The sequence below is a fragment of the Buteo buteo genome, chromosome 8 (genome assembly GCF_964188355.1).
Source record: "Buteo buteo chromosome 8, bButBut1.hap1.1, whole genome shotgun sequence".
Lineage (NCBI taxonomy): Eukaryota > Metazoa > Chordata > Aves > Accipitriformes > Accipitridae > Buteo > Buteo buteo.
The window spans coordinates 13,802,057-13,810,163 of record NC_134178.1 but is presented as its reverse complement, the minus strand read 5'-3'; positions in this window follow the sequence as shown (position 1 = coordinate 13,810,163).

The window sequence follows — 8,107 nt, the reverse complement described above, 5'->3', positions numbered from 1 at the left end:
TTGGAACAAAAAAAAGCCTTCGGGATGAGTTTTAGCTTATTTCAGGATAAAGCAGAGGTTATCATGTATTTCAGCATCACTTCATGCACCACAAAGCTACAGGACAATGCATTTTTTTTCAAAGCATGAAAAAAAAGGTTTGCACTGATTTATGATAAAAGAGGAAAAATTTGCCCCATCCCTGTCTCCAGCTGCAAATATTTTTTGGCTGCATAACAGCCTTGATCCATTCTCCTCCAGAAACAGAAAGGTCACATCCAGGTTGACACTACCACCTGCTGCAGAAGCCAACCAGACATATCTTTATGAGTTCCAGCAGCAGCGGCGGCACTCATGCTTTTCACTCCCTAAGCCAGATTTTCAGTGGTAACCCCTGAACACACCAGGCAGCACAGTTCGCTGACTGATGCTCCTATTTTCTTTGTGAACGCAGAAAATGTAGCAGAACTCATAGTTTTAATCAGTCAACAGCCTCTCTGCTTTTTAAGCAAAACACATCAACTCTGACCCAAGGCTGAGCACCTGCCTTTTCATTCCTCACCCTGGATTAGTTCCTTGAGGTTGAAGCAGGTGAGACAACCCAGTTAGACCTGTGCATGCTCTGCTCTTCCAAAAGTTATGGCCAAACTGTCTTTGGACAAATAGAGGCAAAACTGAAGCCTCTACGACCAGTGATCTCTTGAAAATTTGGTCCTTTTTCCTTACCCTGTTAGGATCTCAAGTTGACAGCCACATCATCATGTCGGTGACTGTAACACACTTTCCTACTGCAGGAAATACTAGTTCAAGGCTGCAATAGGGCAGGGCTGGCACTGCTCGGCTCCCAGCTCAGAGGTGGTGCCCACCGCTTGCTCCTCCGGCTCCGCATCATTGGGAACATCAAAGGAGCTGAAGCTGGTCAAAGCGAGGTCCCCTAGTCAGCACCCCGTCTTACATCAGCCCGTGGTAGATGAGGAGGGAAAGAACAGATGCTCCAAGGAAGCCTGAAGCAGCAAACCCCTTGGTCTGCCCTACCAGTTGCTGGCAATCTAGCATTTGTTCTTGGCATTTAACGGCCCTCCATCTATTTTTTCTTTCCAGAATTCACACTTACTGCCATTGCTGCCAGCACAAACTCAACAGCACCAGGGGAAAGGCTGGGAGTCTTCCCACAGAATAACATTGTCTAGAGGTTGCCCCTACACCTGAGGCTGGAAAATGTCTGAAATGCAAGGAGGGGAGGGGAGGCGAGGGAGGAGGGTGCTGGCACAGAGTGGGCAAGGTGGGACGTAGACAAGAGAGACAACTGGGGAAGGGAAAATGGAAGAGTGGGGCAAGTATGATATTTATCCCAACTGAAGAAGCCCAAGGTGATGTTTCCTACCGAGGAAGAGGCAGTAGTTGAGGGAGTGGGTAGGGGCTTGCTGCCCTTTTATTGCTGTGTTAGACACCGATTTTCCTAAAGTCATAGTTCCTGGAAACACAAGACTTTGCCATAACCTTAACTTTCATCACAAAGTCCAGCCCTTGTAGTTACAGTGTGAACTCAAAACCCCAGGAGGCAAAACCCACCCCAAAACGTACTCAGATTTTAAAAGTGTCATGGTTTCTGAAGCCAATTCAGAGTTTGCTGACTTGGAGCTAGCTACATCAACGGAGACTATATATACACGTTTGCTTGTCAACAAGGTCTTTATCTTTAAAAGCAGCACTTCACTTTGCTACTAAAGAGACTTGTTACCCAGTCACGTCAGGCTATAACATTTGCCTCTTGCCAGCAAGTTTTTAATTTCTGGCTCTCAAGTTCTGACCAAAAGGATAATTTTTCAATCATCAGAGAATGGGTCTGACACTTAGGATTTAGTGCCCCATAATTACATTTTTAAGGTCAGAGAGTTGAAGTGTACTAAAAAAAGTAATAATAAAAAAGAAAGCTGGGCTAGAAAAATAACAGCTGAGAAAGTTGCTGGAACAACATATAAAAAAAGGCTTTTTATCTTTTAAACACTCAAATGATTTTGTCCAACTGCAGTAACGACAAACTTTTTTCATCTCATTTTGAGCACACCTTTAAAACAAACCACAACAATGGACAAGGCTTCCTGCATCCACTTCCTGCTATGAACCATTCTAATTCTTTGAAATAAATATGTTTTGGGTTATTTTTGTAAGGGTAATGTTTAATATCAGTCCCCCAGCGTGTAAATGTGTAGAATACACCAAAGATTTAACATCTGCTACAAATAATTTTACAGAGGATCTCAAGTTCTCTATTTTAAGATTATTAGGATATTGTACAGGTGGCCAAATTATTAAAATATGGTTTAAATTCAACATTCATGCATTTTCATAACATGTATTGGGTTTTAAAGTCTGGAAGCCACATGTCAACACTAGAAAACACAAAGCTGGCTTGCTGGAAGTTCAAACATTAAAGGCCACTTTCAAAACATTACAGACTTGCTACACAGCATCACAGCTGTGGCAGCAGGCTGCTCTGCAGAAACACTTAGCAACACCCCCTAGGTCGAGGTGATGTAAAAAGTTAGGGCAAGCTACTTTTCTTTCAGACAAGTGACCATTTCTGTGAGTATTACAGCATCTCTACCCCATACTGATTAAATCACGACCTTTACCAACTGATCTTAATTTTAACGCTAACTTGAAGCGCACCCTGCAAGTGTAATGCAAAGTGAAAACTGAAGTATACAAACACGTGCTTTTGATCCTGTTTCTTTGTTCATAAAGTACCAGGAAAGCTAAATGGATGTGGTATTAAAGAGCCCTACTTACCCTTACTGAGTAAGACTCACTATTTATTCCTATTTTGAGCACGTTGCTTCTTAATGAATGAACAGGAACCTCCTGCCTGACACGCTGACGTGGTGCAGAGCTCTGGGGATGCAGCTGGGAAGTTTGGGTCCCGGCTGGAAGGAAGTATATGATTCACACCAGCATGCGCAACATGAAAACCCACTTCTGCAGCCTGTGGTTTTACTGGGCTGCTCTGAAGACCACAGAAAGTGTTTTTTAGCACAGGAACTTTTGCACCTTCTTTGGGGGACACACTAGCTACACTGCTGCAAGGGAGAAGGGCAGCCATCCTCTGTTCCCTCTGTCCCATAGTGTTGTTAGTGGATGCCGTTACCACAAGAAGCAACCCCACAGAACCCCCTGAGCTCTTTGGGTCTGAGATCTCAGCTAGCACATCTGCTGCTTTACTTCCTAAGAGCCAGCATATGTCTTTGTGCTTCCAGGCGATCCCTGCGAAGGCACAATCCACAATTGGGAAAGGGAACAGCACACATGTGAAGGGGAGCTGGCATGACACTCAGTGCAGGGGAAGCCTCATGCTGCTGTGAGCCATCCCATTGATAAATGTTTTATTTTCCAACACACGTAATTTTGAGCACATTCAGGGTAACCACATCAAGTACGGGACTCTTACTGCTTTAAGTAGAATAACGTCAGACACAGCTGAGCCTGAATCAGAAGAGTCAAAAACCATCTCAGAACTGAGCCAATACAAAGTTTGATCTCCAGCATTGACTTGGGGAGGACAATTATTAAATTAATTGAAAAAGTTAGTGAAACACTAAAATTTACACTAGCCTTAGAAAGCAGCATTGCCACAAATGAGCACCACAGAACAAACCAGCCTGCAGTTTTGATTAAGAAAAGCAAATAATAGGATCATTGTCCAGTAGGACACAAAACAGCATTCAGTTAGAGCCAACAAAATCTTCACTGAAAATTATGCTAGACAAACCTGCACCATCCAGAATTATCTTTACTTGCCAGACAGGGTGTCAGCTGGGAACATGGGGATTCATACTTGGTTTTTACTCATAAGATCTCTGCAACAAGCCTTGTAGGAGACTAAGTTCACATTCATAAAGACAGAAAATGTTCTCACCATAATACCTGGATGTAAGTCTATTTACAAAAACCCCACAGATTTAATTATTTTTTGTTAAAAAAAAAACCTACTAAATTTCAATTGTTGTTAAAAGTAAATATTCCTCACATACACTCTCATACAGCTCAGAGAAGTAGAACATAAAAAAGTAAAAAGTGTAAGGGCAGGTGCTGAATTGCCTTTTCTGTTGAATCCACTCTTGCAGAGCACCTCCTCACACATGGCACTACAAGGTTCTCTCAAACGTGCTTGGTTCCTGCCACTCGGGAAAAAAACCTCAACAACCCGATGGAGCTACGTTGGGCACTTGTCATGAATGAGATTTTGTTACATGGTTTTGGTTTAGCAGCAATTTAGGATTTATTAATATTTTTGAGATAGGCCACAAGATTAGGTTGTAAAATTTTAACAGTACTTTATCATCAGCCAATTTAACAGAGTGATTCGATGGAATTTGTTACAATCAAATTTGTGACAGTTAAAGATTCAGAAATGGCAAGGATCACCCAAAACTTAGAGTGGGGTTGCACACAGATGGACGTTAAATCAAGTCACACACACACACACAGACAAATAAAACAGTTCTGAACAACAGACACAGACAAAATAGTTCTGAACCAAACTGCAAATGCACACGCACAGATAAAACAGTTCTGAACCAAATTTTACCCCCCCCAGACAGAAGTTAACCTATGATTAAAATTTCCCTTTTGCGAGTTTCACGAGTTACCCACTCCTATGTGCCAGCATTCACAAACAGATGGTCAGTGAACCTCGCGAAATTGGGCCTTTTAAATCCTTGTGAAATCATCAACAGATGATTTCCAATCCTTGTGAAATCTACCCCGAGAGGCGTCCTAGCTCAGGAGATACAGTATTTTGTACTTGTTCACTATACTTATTCTGCACAAAAAAAGTATCTTTTCCAATCCAATTTGGAAGCGAGTTAAGCAGAGCAGCACAAAGGCATTCTTTGTGACCTGCGAGAACGTTACTCATGGCAGCAGGGAATAGCGAACCCACCTTACACCCTACTTTTATTTCACAACAACTGTCTGAAACCCTAATTTTATAGGATAGTCAGTGCTAAAGTTTTCTCTACTGTGCTCTCCCCTTCCATACTGCCTGCCTCTGTTCTCATACAACCTTCCAGCTACAACCTTTCTACCCACAGGTTTGCTCTTTTTTAAGCAAGGCTGTACATTCACCATTCATCTGTTCAGCAATCAAACTGCTGCCTTTAGTGATCATGACTCTATTATGTTCATTCCCCCTTTTGTTAACTCCCTATGAAGCAGCAGATTAGCTTTAAAGTCTACAGAGCTGATGGAAAAAAGGTGTCTTTTGTTTCCCTTCATGAAAAGGGATCCAAGCCCACATTGGACCTAACAGAAGAATTCAAATATCAATCCTGAACATAAGCAATATAGTAGGTTTAGCGCATGAAAGGATGCTGTAATCCTCTGATTAAAACACAGAGGAAGAATCCATGGCCTTTTCAGTAAATGCTTATGTTAAGAAACTGCCCTTTGAACGTACATCACCATCCTTACAAAACATTTTCTACTTTAAAGCAATTACCCAGGCAAGTACCTAACATCCCATACAAAGAACATTTAAACATTGGGTTATACAACTATTTGAAAGTGAAAAACTTGAGACTATAGCCTGCCATTCAACCTTTAACTTTCTTCCACATGCATACTGTTGGGGGTCTGTGGTGTTCTTCCCTCACTGAAGACATCTCAGGATACCTTGCTATCAAAGCGAAACAAGTGCTTTGCATTTTTATCCCTGCAAGTTAATAGTTTCCCACAGTATCGTACAGAATTCTCAAGTACTTTTCCTCATAAACTGTTCTAGGGTATCTGTCAACAGCATCTCAGTGTTTCCTATAAAGTAAGATGTCGTACCTCAAAAGTTTACCCTAAAGTCTTACCTCAAAGCTCTGACCTCACTCAGTTAGAGGAGCACATAAATGTTGGTTGCTGTTATATGCAGCAGCTGTCAAAACTTTTATTCTAAAATATTTAAAGTGAAAAAATGCAGATCTGATTGCACTGAAAAAAACATTGATCTCTCCTACTTTCATTTCATTATTGGCTCATTCAGATTTTTCAATGTTTTAGACACGGAACATTTAAAAAAATCAGAAAGAACACCTGAGGTTAAACAAAATGCTTGCCTTTTTAAAAAAATCTTTTTCATTACCTGCAACATTTCAAACATTTTCAAGTTTCACTACAATAATCCCATTTCTACTTTCAGCATCCTGATCCAGCTTTGTTCTTACAACTCATCTTGCGAGCACTCAACACACCGGCAAGTCAGGTTCCAGGTACCTCAGCTTGTTCACCCACAAAATATACAGATACCAGCTGCATGTCAAATTGTCATTTACAGAGCTTGTCTAGCATTACTAAAGAAACTCTTGCCTCAAGTTGAGGCAGAAACAAATTCCTCCTTTATGGGCCATTAGAGTCCTCCCTCGGCTCAGTTATCACACACTCCAACACAGAGGAGAAATGAAACCAGCAACCTCATCCTGAGCTTCCTCCTCTCCATGTGGTTGTAATTGTGACTGCCCTTTAGCAGGGTAGCTTTATCCAGCAAAAAGTGCCTAACATTGTAATAAAAATGCAAATGTCTTCAGGCATTGAGTGGGGACTGAATTAAAGTGCACAGAGCAAACTTCCAGGATTCTCCTAAATTTTGCCTACTTGACTTCCCAAATGTTTTAGTAGTTTTTGGCATAGAAATTGTAAAATTACATCTCTTAAGTGAGGTTCTTCCTGAGGCTTTGGCAACAAAGCAGTTTGAAGGGTGGAGCCTAAGATATTTGTTGCCAGTATGAGAAGGCTGGAGTCTAGTAAGACTTAAATTGTTTGCTAGAACCATGCAGTAAGATGAGGAGACCTTCACATAGGAACAGGGGAGAGCCATGCACCATGCACTGGCATCAAGGAGGGATTGACAAAAGAATAAAGCTCTTTACCTCATCTCTTGTTATGCAGTGGGAATACAGAGGTATGTGAACAAGGTTCAGGGAGCATGTTACTGGGTAGGAGGCAAGCAGTCACTGAAAGCAACCTTCAGGACATGAGCTCCAACATCCCCTGCTTTAGTGCCACAAAAGGCTTGGGCTCCAACAAGAACGTTTGGGCTCACGATTTTGTGCATAGTACTGGTGTTTCTGCTGATGGCACACAGGAAGGAGAAATTGTACAGCAAGGAGAACTGGTACATCATGTCAAATCCAAAAGGTACATAATGGGATAAAGAAGTGCTCAGGAAGCAGAGCAGGGCATGACATTTTCAAGCTGGATTTTCAAAAGACTGCAAGAATTTTATTACGAGAGTCATTGCACTGTATGTGACCACAACAACCACAGGGAAAATGAAAGCAGAATAGCAGCAATATTGCTGTTTTGGGCATTCAGACATGGAGGTTTTGTAACAAATTCAAATAAACCCCCAATTTCCTGGCTTGGACATTACTTTCTAAATATGTCCATGCAATCCTGTATTCGTACACCTATGACCTGAACTGCACAGACACCAACATGTTACAAGCCAAAAGCTAAGGAGCCTCATTAAAGAGCACCATGATTCTAGGACTTAAGAATTAGGTCAGGCACATCACCTTTCAGTCAGAGCCTTCGAAGAAAGAGAGAAGACATCTGCCTACCAAATATATTCTGCAGCATGATAAAGCAGATTAGACTTGAGAAGAAGCTGTGTCCTTGGTTTGGAAGACAACATTCTTCAGCAGAAGACAGCTCAGTGTCATCTGAAAAAAAAAAAAAAAAAAAGGGTAGCAAGTGGCTTAGAAGATTAGAAAACTGGAAAAAGAAAACTCTTCCAGTCTAACAGTTTATCTGGTTTCATTACTTGCATTTAGCCTAATACCTTAAGGAAACAAATCTTACATAATCACATTTCAGACACGCAGGCAAGAATGCACTTCTTCCCCCAAAGTCTTTTGAAGCCATGTGCCACATTTGACAAAAGTTTTAAGTTTATATGGCATGCACATGCCCTGACCTATATAGTTTCACACCAGAGAGAACTACTACTGCACAAAGCTTGACCTGATCTGTAACTTGGATCACAAGAATATACCTGGATACGCAGGGTAAAACCACTAGCTTGGTAGTATACAACAGAAAAAGCACAATATCCTATGTAAACACTTCCAGCTATGGAGAG